Source organism: Cricetulus griseus, chromosome 6 (assembly GCF_003668045.3).
Source record: "Cricetulus griseus strain 17A/GY chromosome 6, alternate assembly CriGri-PICRH-1.0, whole genome shotgun sequence".
In the NCBI taxonomy this organism is placed as follows: domain Eukaryota; kingdom Metazoa; phylum Chordata; class Mammalia; order Rodentia; family Cricetidae; genus Cricetulus; species Cricetulus griseus.
Genome location: NC_048599.1, coordinates 108328813 through 108342496, shown reverse-complemented (window position 1 = coordinate 108342496; position 13684 = coordinate 108328813). Strand labels below are relative to the sequence as shown.

General features: G+C 38.5%; 1 protein-coding gene across 1 annotated transcript in view; it reads right to left on the bottom strand.

Annotated features, from left to right (window-relative positions):
- Scn7a (sodium voltage-gated channel alpha subunit 7) overlaps window positions 1–7460 on the bottom strand; it is a 77734-nt gene extending 70274 nt beyond the window's left edge. The window contains exon 1 of the mRNA XM_027420261.2: window positions 7210–7460. The gene's annotated coding sequence lies outside the window, so the exon portion shown is untranslated. The remainder of the gene's footprint in view (window positions 1–7209) is intronic.
- Window positions 7461–13684: the final 6224 nt, after the last annotated feature.

Here is a 13684-nt window from a genome sequence, read left to right as displayed (position 1 = left end):
CACAGACACACTGGTGATTACTGTACCAATGGCACAAGCCTTTGCAGCATTCTTCCTACCTTACTGAAATTTTGAATGCTTTGACCAACAGCATCTCCTGCAATCCACAATCCCATCTTCAGGTAATTATCATGTTCCACTCTATTTCTAAGAGTCAGACTATTAAAATTCTACATTAGTTTATTATATTTTATTTTATTACTATCCCTTGGAATCCAGTTTGTTTTCTAGTGAGAGACAGAAAGGGGCCAGATATGTATGGGAATGGATGTAGGAAGGAACTGGGAGGAGTAGAGGAAGGGAAAACAGTAGTCATTAGATACTGTGTGAGAAAAAATACATTTTCAATAAAAAGAAAAATTTCTACAGTATAAGTGATCCTGAAATACGGCTGGCCTTTAATATCCATTGTGTTACACAATTAGGGATCCAACCAAGAACAGAGAAAAATAACTCATAATAATCATTATATAGTTCCTGAATATATATAAATATTTTCTTTTCATTATTCTGTGAACAGTAAAACATTCTATTACATGTTTTATATGTGCATGTAGTGGCATTATATTCTATGAGAGAGAGAGAGAGATAGTGAGAGGAAAAGAGAGAAAGAGAGAGAGAGAGGTGGGAGAGAGTGCCATTCTATTATGTGTTGTACATACACAGTGGCATCCTATTAAATATTGTAGGTAGTCTAGGGATGACTTGATATAGATGCATAGGTAAATGGAAACATGACATGACTTCATATAAGAAACATGAAATTCTACAGATTTTGGCATCTACAAGGGAGTCCTGGAACCAATCTTCTATAAATGGCAAGGCAACTAGATTTATTTTCTATTAGTTATCAGTTAATATTGCATAATATATTCCACATTCATCCACACTGCAATGAATACATGCATGTAGGAACTGTTAAAGAGATTCTCAGCATGAACATATTAATTATAATATTATTTACCACAGTAATAATACACAAGCAAACTCTGTATCTATCAACAGAAGTATGGATAAAGCAAATTTATAAATTTCAGCCTACAGAGGAAAAGAAGTCAGTTATGTTTACTTCCTTTTTGTTTGATTATAATTCAATTTTTCCGATGAATTATAAACTACCAATAATTGTCTAGTATGTGAAGGAGTGTTAGCAAAATTTAAAGTACAGATTCCATCACATTTTTAAGAGACAAATCTCACCTTGAGTCTAGCAAATGTAGATTTTATAACCCCTCATTTTAATTTTATTTATTTATTTATTTATTTATTTATTTATTTATTTTGGTTTTTCGATACAGGGTTTCTCTGTGTAGCTTTGGAGCCTATCCTGGCACTCGCTCTGTAGACCACACTGGCCTTAACTCAGAGATCCACTTGCCTTTGCCTCATCAATGCTGGCATGAAAGGTGTATGCCACCACTGCCCAGCTAAAATGCCTCAATTGTATAACAAGAATGGATCATCTTTGAATATGTCTTATGCTGAGGGAGGAGGGATTAATGTCACCCACATTCTGAGTGGTAGGATCTAGTGAGTTATAAGAGTAGACACAGGACAAAGTCTTGAGATCACTTCCAGTACCAGGTGTGGCATACTACCCTAAGAACAATTGTTCAGAATGGCCCCAGAAACCCCCAAAGTAACACAGACTGTAGCTATTCCCCATTGGCTGTCCATGAGACTACATGATAGGAGCCTATTTTAAAACAAACATGCTTTGGTTGTAGGACACACAAAAGTCAAGCTCACAATGTACTGGTAGCTTCCTCTCTGCTAGATGGCTGGCAGAGAAAGTCACTGGGACTTGTGATGGTTTGAAAGAAAATGGCCCCCAAAGGAGTGGCACTATTGAGAGGTGGGCTCTGGTTGGATTAGGTGTGATCATATTGGAGGAAGTGTGTCACTATGGAGGCAGGCTTTGAGGTCTCTTATATGCGCAAGTCATGCGTAGTGCCTCAGCCCACTTGCTGTTGACTGCCTATCAAGATATAGGATTCTAAACTCCAATACAATGTCTACCTGCATGTCACCATGACACACCATAATAATAATGGACTGATCCACTGAAAATGTGAGTCACCCGAATGTTTTTTTTTAAGAAGAGTTTTTTTTTTTGTTTTTGTTTTTGTTTTTTTTTAAGAGTCATGTTATGTCTCCATAGCAATTGATACTATAACTAAGACAAGACTTTTTCCCAGTGGTAGACTTTGAATGCTGTAATACTGCCCTAACTGGCAAGATTGACCTACTGATGCACTATTGGAAACTATTACAGAGTAACCATCCCTTTATGATTAGATTGGAGACTTGTCCCCCTGGAGAGAATGCATGTCTGATACTAGAAATCCCCAAGGCTACCGAGGAGATTATATACCCTAGAAGGACACTTACTCCTGCAACAACTCCTGTTGTTTGTTAAATAGACATAATGTAAAACTTTATAAATATTGATTTTTGTGACTATAGATAGGTGCTACTCATCTTTGATCAGAGAACTGGCTTGCTTTTCCAGCAAGTAACAATGAATGAAGAGACTCATGGTTGCTCGAGGTTCAGAAAATAAGTAAATAAATTATAACTGTCTATAGCCATATTTCCCTGAATACAGCCTGTGTCACTTGAGAATAAAAGACTAAATAAAACATCTACATCACCCTGTAGAAAGCACAGGGAACATCCTAGAAGGGACAAAAAATTTAAGAGCCTGACAATGTAGATCTGTACTGTAAGACACTCCATGGTTATGAGTCACTCAAATCATGAACTCACAGCAGCTATGGTTTCCTCCACTGGGACTGACAAGATGGGGTCTATCAATATCCAGTCTGGGATGTTTCATCTACCAGGTGAAAATATTCTCTTCAACCTCAAAGAAGCCATCATTCACTGTTGGGGATGTGAGATTTTTCTTAGCTGATATTGTATCAACTAAGAAATACAGAAGAGGACCAAGACAGAGAAAATGAGAATTATTTCTACAAATTAATTCCATATAAAGATACTATTATAGCTGGGAAACTGTTGGGTGCTGCCAGATGCTGGGTAATGTGGAAGTCTTTTTCTTTTTCCACAGTAGTGTAGTTACTGGTGAGTTCACCATGCTCCGGCAGATTGCGTTACCCCTTCCTTATAGACAGAGCCTTGGTTAAATTTGTGAGTCACAACACACACACACACACACACACACACACACACACACACACACACACACTAGTTATATGACAATGGGAAGAAGACTTTCATGGAAAAGGAAGAATTCATAAGGAAATGAGGGGATTTAGAGAGTGTAAAGGACCTGGGTATTATAATGCACTGGGTATATTTATGAAATTGTCAAAGATTAATTTTATTTTTAAAAAAGAAAAAAATCCAAAGAAAATTCAATATGAATTTGAATGCCTAGAATGATACATAGGGTATCAAGTCTGTGGAAGAGGGTGGGTTTCAACAGGGTGAACTTTCATAACTATCCAGAGAGTGAAATTAAGAGAAGACTCTGGGTACCAGAGTGAATTCTGCTTCACTTGACCAATGGCCACATGAACTTTTCTATGCCAATTTCCAGGCTCCCTAGGAAGGTCTCCTATTGAGATGGTGAAAACACTCATACTATGCTTGTCTCCTCTACAAAACAAGCATGCTGGGGGAAAGCCAAAAGCTTTCAAAACCAAATATTCTTACAAGCCTAGTCTGTCAGACCCTTGACTAGAAGAAGCTGGCCAGGGGCCATTTACGACCTCAAAGAGGAGGAATGCATTCTTGTCTCTATTAGAGAAATACAAAGGGAATCCAGTAATGAATGTAGCTTGCACAGTCCCCAGCAACCTTAAGACCTTTTGGACAGCAGTGTTAGATGCCACTAGATCTGAGAAATGTTCTTAAACCCCAAATTGGGACATTTCCTGAAGGCCTGAAGGCCTTTTGGAACTACCCCTTTACTTCTTTTTACAAACTCAAGTCCATATGATTTTCTAGGATCCTTGAGTCTAGGATATCAAACATGAAAAACTAAATACAATATGTACCCACCCATTCTCAATTGGAGAGCAATGACAGAGAAACTTTTAAAACAACTTTAGCAAATGAATTAGTTTTTAATCCACTTTGCATTGGGCAAAACCATGATCAACAAAGAAGTATATGGTCGAGAGAAGATAGAAGCTATGGACCAGAGCCAACCTATAATCAGTGTTCCTATAGTTGTAACCTATAATCAGTGGTTCAGGCCATTTGGACTCCGAGAGGACTGAGAGGAAGAGGGTGATATATTAGAAGCTTCACTCTCCACATTTAAAGTACAAAGGAGGAAATATTCCACTGGACACAATTTATTCTCTCTGAGACTATGGTCCCTAAAGATTAAGCATCTGATGTTTTAGGCTAAGAAAAAAATGTCCTAATTATAGACATTCCAAGTTTGAATTTCGATGAGCAAGACCCTGTCTTTTGCTCTTCTTTCAAGCAAAAGCTTTAATACCTACATAGAGAGGTTGATGCCTATCCCTCTGCTCTGGAGCTACTCTCCAGCTATTCTGAGCCATCTTCAGCACTCTAAGTTCAGTCAGACAAGCTACATCAATAACAGTGAGACCTAGTTGCTTGACATAGAGGGGTAGAGTACCATAAAGTGTATCCTCGTTAATAAGGAAGGAAGCAATGACCACATAAATATAGAGATCAGAATTTTAATGGGCTCAAGAGATATAGCAAAACTGAGAAATATCGACATCAACCCTCATATGAAAACATTCTCTTCAAAGCCAAAGTCTCCATCTTTCAGTGCTTGGGAGGTTAGACTCTTCTTAGCTGAAATGGTATCACTGAGGATATACGGGAGAGAATAAGGTAATGATATCTCATGTGAGTAAAGATGGCATTTTTGTGGAAGCCAGTGGAGGTGGGTAGGGGCTGTAGATAGTCTCAAATTGATCAGAGTTGATATTGGCTCGTGGAAATAAAGGGTCAGACTCCCAGATATATAACAATAATTAAAGAAATAGAACCTGTGAATTTGTGAGAGAGCAACAGAGTGGTGGTTGGGGAAAGGTTATTCTGTGAAAACTGGGGTAAGAAAAAGGGTAAAATGATGTAATTGTATTATAATTTCAAAAATTAAAACATGTTTTTTAAAAGAAAGTCTCTTTTGGATTAATGTTTCTACCATAGACTTTGAGGACAGAATTTTAAATAGTGGCCAGAGTCTTGTGGGTGAATGTCTGAGCTGAGTACTGCTCTGCCATGCAGAGCTTATTCCATCGAGGTATAGACTTGGGAACATCAGCATTATTCTTATCCAAGGAAAGGTTGAGCAAAGCACTGACTACATTTGTAGTCTGATGACACAGGACTTGGCCTCATTTTGGCAAATTCAGTCACAACATATATCTATTATCTTGCCCATATCTTTATCACATGAGAATCAGGAGAGATAGTATCTGGTTGTCAAGTGTTTCTTATTCCAGTTCTCCAGGAGAGACTGGTAAGTGGCAATAATGGACAGGTCCTTACCATGCTATCCAAAGATAGCTAGCCTCTTTTACAGAGCCATATGACCAATTTCAGTTAATTCTATTATTTTGAACACATCCATAGGAAGGCTCATGGTATTCCTTGGTGTTCAGCAAGACTTAATGGATTTCTGTAGCTGAGGGTTTTTGTTCCTAAACTTGATTATACCAGTGTTAATAACTACAGCAAATAAATTTCCAACCATCTATGTGCTTTTCTTGATGGTTTTAACTCAGAAAGCAAAGCTACACAGCAAAACAAAGTTTTAAACTAAAGAAATAAAAAGTGTAGGACATATTTACAGAATTTTCAAGGGTGTTACATTATTAATGGCACACATTTTATAAAAGGTTCGACTCACACTGGTTATAATGCACCTTCAAGTGTACCCTTGATGAGAAACATATTTGACTTTCACTCACTCTCATCATTCTAGAAAGGTCAGTCTAAAGACTCCTTTTGCCCATAGTACTAAACTTCAAATGAGAACCACCCTGGGGAAGTAGAGAAAAACACAGATAAATTCCTTTTGTAATCAACAGTTTCACAAACAACTCCTTTCCTAAAAGAATCCATATTGTCTTTTTAGTCCTTAGCAGGAATTTGTATCATTTACAAATCAGGAGAACAAATTGCAATCAGACTAAATATTAATAATCCATTTTGTTATGCAAAATGAAAATAAAGTTTTATAATTCTAAATCCCCATTTTTATTATTGTGATCTTAGCTCAATTATGTGGTGGCCCAATAACTCAGGTAATTATTATTTGTACTATGAAAGTAAGATGTCAACCATAAAGTGAGTGGAAGAAGCCGAAGGAAAAGGAAGAGGACCAGTAAGTACTCCTCCTGGGCCTTGGGTGTGTTAGTTGCAAAAGTAACAGCTGATTATAGCTCCTTAGGGCTAGCCATGACAGGCAAGGAGCCAGGACTCGCATCATGCCACAGCAGGTCCCTTCTACTGTGCTCTAAGTTCTCCCCAAATGCCCACCAAAATACTGCCACACTTCTATTTCAGATTTTTTCAGCCAATATCTACATGACACATCGACAGGGTCCATAAACTGAGTATTCTCCATGGATTCAGTGTCAGTTCCTGTCTGACAATGCCCTAAGTCTCAGAGGTAACAGGACCAGAATAGCATCATCAATTTTAAAAGTAAAACAGACACTAGAAAGAATATGTTTGGGAGACTAAACAATACAACAAACAAAAATAAAATATGTTGGACCAAATGCTGCCAAACTCCAAGCTGTTCAAAATAAAGACATCATTTCCAATACCATTCTTCTGCTGCTTTAATACTGATGTTGTCATATCAAAAGTTCTACTCTTGAGTGTATAAAATTAGACAAAATCAGAGACTGAATTCCTTAACAGTATAGTCCAACTCACACAACCTCCTGCTCCATCCATTATAACCATCAGCATTTAGGGGGTTCTAGAAATTTTACAGAACATAGCATCTCTTGGCTTCTCCTTACCTGGTTGGGTAAGATAACTAACCACACATGCGGAGCAAACATCCACCTTGCAGCCATTAGTTCAGGTCTAGATCTTAATGTTCTTTCTGGTTCTCAAACATTTCCCAAAGATTGATCAGAGGGTGGGGCAGGTGGAGTGGGAAGCAAACGCTGGGCACAGCCATGAGCTATCCCCATCATGGGATTGTCACTACAAGGAAAAATATGCACTTACTTGCTGCCAAATGATATTCTTCACTGAAACCCCACCAAGAGCCCCAGAAGCAAGGCTTCTAGGAGCCCTTTGCTCTCCTGGGCTTATCTCTCTTCTCAGCTCTCTTCTCAGGAGGTTGCTTGCTGTGCTTGCTGTTCCCAGCTGCTGCCAGCTAGACACTCAGCCACCTGGGAGGTTCCACAGTCACAGACCCAGAGACCACCTACAGACAGATGCCCAGCAAGCCTGGTAGCTGTTTTTGTTTCCTTTGCCTTCCTCCCTCCCTTCTCGTGGCCACTCCCCCACTCTCATCTCCAGGCTAGCCTGTGACTCCTGAAGCCAGATAAGCGTGGGCGGGTGATATTGACAGACACCCAGCTGCAGAGGCAATAACAGCTTCAGCAGTGGTTTTTCATCCTCCTGCTGCCTGGGAACGAGCCAGTCAGACAAGTGGGACTGGGATTTAATAAAGAGAAAGAAATAGAAAAGAAGCTGGGAAGGAGTGAAGAGTCCACAGCTGGGAGAAAAGCAAAAGCAGTGTGTGGCTGACTTGTGTTTGTGTGCCACTGGAGTGTGTGGAAAAGGAGAGGAGAGTAAGAGAGGATGGGGACAGCAAACTCAGGGTCCTGATTTTCAGGAAGATTTCCCTACCCTGCTCTGATTGCCTAATAGAATATATGGGGTAAATGTCAGCCTATGGCACACTGGCAGCCCCCAGCATTGCTGTGGCCACAGTTCTGGGCAGGTGTGCGGCTGCTTAAGAAAGACTTGACTAGAAGACTGTAAATGCATTGTGGGTTTGTGTCCCACCCTGGCGAGTGGAGTTTGAGGTCCAGTGGGAACTTTTGTCTGTGTTTTTAAAAACTGGCATGCCCTACATCTTGGTTTGAGGGCTGTAGGGAAGATGTACTATACATTTTAACCAAGATGGAGATGGGAAGATTTTGACATAACCAACATAGGCCATTCATTGTTTAACCCTCTTTTGTCCAGATTTATCAGAGCATTTTATTCAAAACTTCATCAACATACCTTTATGAATAAAACCATTTTAAATAATTTAACCCAGGACCATTGTCATACCGGATAATAAAAGTAAGTTTTGCAATGCTGAACATCCATTTGACCTTACTTCTTAAAGCAGGCATATGGATGTGTTTCAAGCTTTTCTTGCCCAAGTTTTCTGGTGTCAATGCAAGCACATCTTCTAGTGTAGACAGTTCACCTTTGGAGAAATCTTCCATGCTCACCAAAGGGAGCCTGTGTGTCTGTCAGTATATTCAAACATCAGGTGAATATAGCAACAATGATGTAAAACATTCTCAAATCTAGAAAAATGCCATATGGAAAATTAGAAGCACATGTGTGTTCGTGTGAGCATGCAGGTATGTGTGTGTGTGTGTGTGTGTGTGTGTGTGTGTGTGTGTGTGTGTGTATGTGTGTGTGTAAAAGAAGTTTGAATGGATTCATCCTATAAAGGAGGTAAATTGAAATTGTCTTCCCCAGTTCCATAGACTTTCATAGTGCACACTGTCAGCTATGGGATGCCAATATTTAAGTTGTCCATCAGGTCCCATAAACACCATTCTCAACATTATAGACTATTGCTATTCCTCTTGGTTGCCCTCCAGAAATTGCTTGTAGACCATATTGCTAGAAGACACCATATACTCAAGTCATGGGATGTAGGGAATTAAATCTGGTATTGACTTGAAATTTTTTCCCTACTGATAAGCTTTAATAGTGCTAACGGGTCCTTTGGCAAACCCCCAAAGCTACAATAATAACTGTCCTGGAGAGAAATACCCACTTTGCACAGTGGCAGAAATGTTACTGGAATATCCAGCCACCGTTTGATTGGACTAAAAGCCCACTTGAAAAGACAGAACTTACCCCTGGAATTGTTCATTGGGTCCCAGACCAGTGTCCAGTTACATCATAGATGCCTAGGAGAGAACCTTTATTATACCAAATGGATATATTAATAGACTTCACCCTAATGTCTTATCTTTATGAACATAGATCAGTGTCTTTCTCAACCATCATCAAAGAAACAGCATTTTGTAGTAGATAGATAAACAATGACTTACAATTGGTCAACACACTGAGTATAAGAGGATGTGGAGTAGTTAGCTTCAAAGAGGGTATCATAGCCCATCCTACCATGGCTTAGGAATCACTATGAAAAAGGGGGCAGGGATAAAGAACAGGAGGTGTACATCTTCAGTGAAATACTACTTGCCAATATATGACAGCACTGTGGCACACATGAATGCATAGGATTATAACTTTCATGAACAAGACTTTTATAAGATCAAGGCAACCAAACCCAAGCCCAGTTCATGGAGGAGCTCAGGAAATCTACCAAAATCTGAGGAATGATGAAGGATTGATGGCAATTTGGAGAAATGTCTCTGAAAGATTTTCTCATACCTATACAAATAGAAGGCATCACAGAATGGACATAGAGGATTAACAAAAAGAAAAAAGAGGAAAGAAGGAAAGGAAGAAAGAAAGAAAGAAGAAAGAAAGGGGGAAGGAAGGAAGGAAAGAAGAATGAAGAAAGAATAAGAAAAAGAAAGAATGAAATTGTGAAGGGAAATTGGTTGGAGGAGGAAATAAATTGGAGGGGGGCAGTGACGGGAGAACATGGTCAAAATAGTGTATGAAATTCTCAAACATTATGAACCAGTCAATAATTATCACATAGCTTAAATATGTTATTTGAAAGGAGTATAAACCAGGACCATTTTACATATTGTATGAAAATCAGACAGCTGCAAATGTATAATCTGAAAAGCCAAATAATGTAGAAACAATTGTACTGGATTTATATTGTAAGGGAGAAACTTGTATTTATTCTGAAACAAATACCCTGCTAATACTGTTAAATAATGACATTATCTGAGATATTCCTGCACTCATTGTATTCTTAGGGCTACACTAAGCCATCTTTCTGTTTTTCTCATCAGAGAGAAGTATGGAAAACGGACCTTTATACACATCTTGGACCTTGTTTTGTTATAAGAGGAGCCATCTTACTATATTTTCTAAGTTATTTTGTCTTTAGCATATATTATGGAAGCTGTGGACCTATATGCTCTGCCTTATTAAGAAAAAATACTACTATAAACAACCCCCTGACATGTGAGCAGTACTTTTCTTCTATCCTATGTAAACAGCAGATGTTTGTCATAATATAAATATGTCAGCATCAGAAATGCAGATGGATCCAGACTTCTTTTTGATCTATATTACCATACCAGAGTTACATAGCCCTGTGTAAAAATAACACAACAAAATATCAAGCATTTCTACCAATTGCAAGTATATTCTTTGAAAACTAAACCTTGGGCTTCACTAATCTAATCTTCTGATGACTTCATCTTAATTTATGGCTTTAAAAGTAATAAGGAGCCAGACAGTGGTGGCACACATCTTTAATCCCAGCACTTGGGAGGCAGAGGCAAGCAGATCTCTGTGAGTTCTAGGCCACTGTGGTCTACTGAGTGAGTTCCTGGACAGCCTCTAAAGCTACAGAGACACCCCATCTCAAACAACAAAACCAAAAAGTCACAATGAATCATATTATTATATGTTTCCCAAAAATTACATATAACACAGATAAATGTGTAGACATATGCAGTGTATATGGAAACTTCCCATCTGTGCTGACAGTTATTCTCTGAAAAGACATAGGTTATCTAATAAGAATACCAATACCAGGCATGAAAATTTCCCTTTTGAGTTGTTGGTCAGGGCTGTTTAAGAAATTCCCCAAACAGTATCGGCTATTTTTGTTGCCATTGGTTGTCTCTCAGAAGTGGAAGGCAAGTCCCTAATGCTGAGGGTATCATGTACTTCAGAAACAAGAGCTGGGGGAGTTCCATGCTAGATCTGGCATGAAAGATTTCTTCCTGTGGACTAGCTTTCACAGTACCAGAAGGTGCCATGCAGGCTTCTAATGGAGGGAAACAGTCAACAGTCCTTCACAGGTGTGATGCCTATGAACTATAATAAAGCCCATGATTGCAAGATAAACCGAAGTATGCAATAGTGGCACGCATACCCTAGTGATAAATAACAGCTCTTTTATTGTACTTCAGGCACATTCCACAAGACGTAAAGCATGCCTGGTACTTGAAACATAGCTAAATACACAGGACTAATACAGTCATGTATCTTGGAGGACAATCTACAAATACCACTTTACTAAATGAGCATAGTTCCTAACTACATTATAAAAGTGGATCCTTACATCCATAGGTAAGTATACATCTCACCTGTTATCAAAGAAATACCTCTTCTCAACAGACAGAGACCATCAGAGATAGTAATAACCAATCAACCTAAATAGAACAAATGACTTTGTGGTGCCTAACCACAACTGATAGAACTACAGCACAACTCCTGAACTGAAATGTCAGGAATCATAACAGAAGATGTGGTGGAATAATTGTAAAAGCCAGAACAGGAAGTTTGCTCTAAGATTTTTGTCTCCTAGACATGCCAGAGAAATTACATCCAGGAAATTTCTACTACATGACTTCTTAAACAAGACAGGAATCCTGTCCACATCAATAGACATGCTTACAAGGAAGAGAGTCTAACCTCAGACAAAGAACTATAGGTAACTAAGGAAAGTTGGGACTGGGAGAAACAGTCTTGTCCATGGAATAATTTCCAATTTGTTAATCCAATACCAAAGGCTCAACCCTGAAATAACTTATAAACAAGGACATTATATGAACTGAGCAGATTGTATATATATATATATATATATATATATATATATATTATATCACAATTAAAAATAGAGACCATAAATTTGAGATACAGAGAGAGAGAGAGAGAGAGAGAGAGAGAGAGAGAGAGAATGGGGGTTGTATATGGGAAGGCCTGGAGGGAAAAAAGGAGGAAGAATATGTAATTATGTTTTAATTAAAAATACATTTAAAAAGGATTCAGTTTGTGATAGATGGTTTCTTCCCCATCTAAACTCTTGTTGCCACTCTTAACAACCTTTACATCATGTGTAGGAGAGATCCAACAGAAGAATTCTGATTTCTGTCCCTAATAGAGCATTCCTTTCTCCATACCACATCAGCTAATGAGTCTTAAAACCATTCTGTTGCTACCCTTGTTTTGCTTTGGTGACACTGGTGACAACATGCATTTTGGACATAGGACTTGAAGGATTTAAGCTGGATCTCACCTGAACGTGTCCTTCCTGAAGACTAGTTTTCATAGTTTTGGAAGATCCTACACAAGCTGCCAAAGGGGTGGGGAATACCCAATAGTCCTACCCAGCTGTGACTCCTATGAATCACAATGGTGCCATTCATATCTTGGTGGTAACCATCTTCACTCCAAACACTAATCCTTGTACCCACGGATAATTATGTCTCAGTCATCACCAAAAAAGCTTCACTTTGCAGCAGACAGAAACCATTACAGAAAAGAAAAAACCGTTCAATAAATGCAGAGATCAACTGTTTGTGGGGTTCCAAGACCTGTTGGATGCACCCACAACACAGCTCTTGCCCGTGAGGCTGAGGGAATATCCTAGAAAGGGCCTGGGGAAGATTGAAAGAGCCAGAGGACCAGAAGTTATCCTACAAGGCCAAATCTTCTAGAAGCAACATAGAAGCTATACCTATGATACCTCAATAGTATATCTGCCTTAACAGGTCCTGAACAATACCGGTTCCAACAGATATACTATTCTGAGGAAGGAACCCTTTAACAGGGGAGTCCCCAAAATTAGAAATCTCTGAAAGCAGGTTATATGGCCTTCCAGGGGAGGGAACCTCCTAATTGGTTATCAAATATGAAGTGGTCAGTCCTTTCTGCAATCATATACATACTCGTTAAGATTATATGATCTTAGCAAGTTGAAAGTGTATTTATCCATTTATACAAACATACAAAAACATAACAATAGCAGAGAAGAAGAGCACATGAATCTGAGAGAGAGTAGGGTGGAGGGCATATATGGAAGGGGTTGGAGGAAGGAAAGGGATAGGGAAAATGATGCAACTATATTTTATTAAAATTAAAATGTATATAATTATTAAAAATAATGATGAAAATGTTGACAAAGATGCAGAAAGTAGAACTTACCTATATAGTTGATAGGCATGTAGATTAGTGCAGTTATTGTGAAAAGGAGTGTGGAAGTTCTCAGAAAATTCAAAATGGTGTTATAGTATGATCTAACATTATTATTTCTGGATAAACATCCAAAGGAATTGAAATTGATACATCAAAAAGATGGCTGAACTCTCATGTATAATTAAATTTGAGTATAACTACTCAAATTTTATTTTCATTTCTTAGGGGCAGATGCCCAACTATTCACCAATGGACAAAAAAAAATAAGGAGTGTGTACACACTAGAAAACTACAGTGCCATAAGAGAAGGAAATTCTATGATTTGTAGAGCATGAACCATTGCTTGCAATTCTATAGGATCTATGCCACATCCAGAAAGATA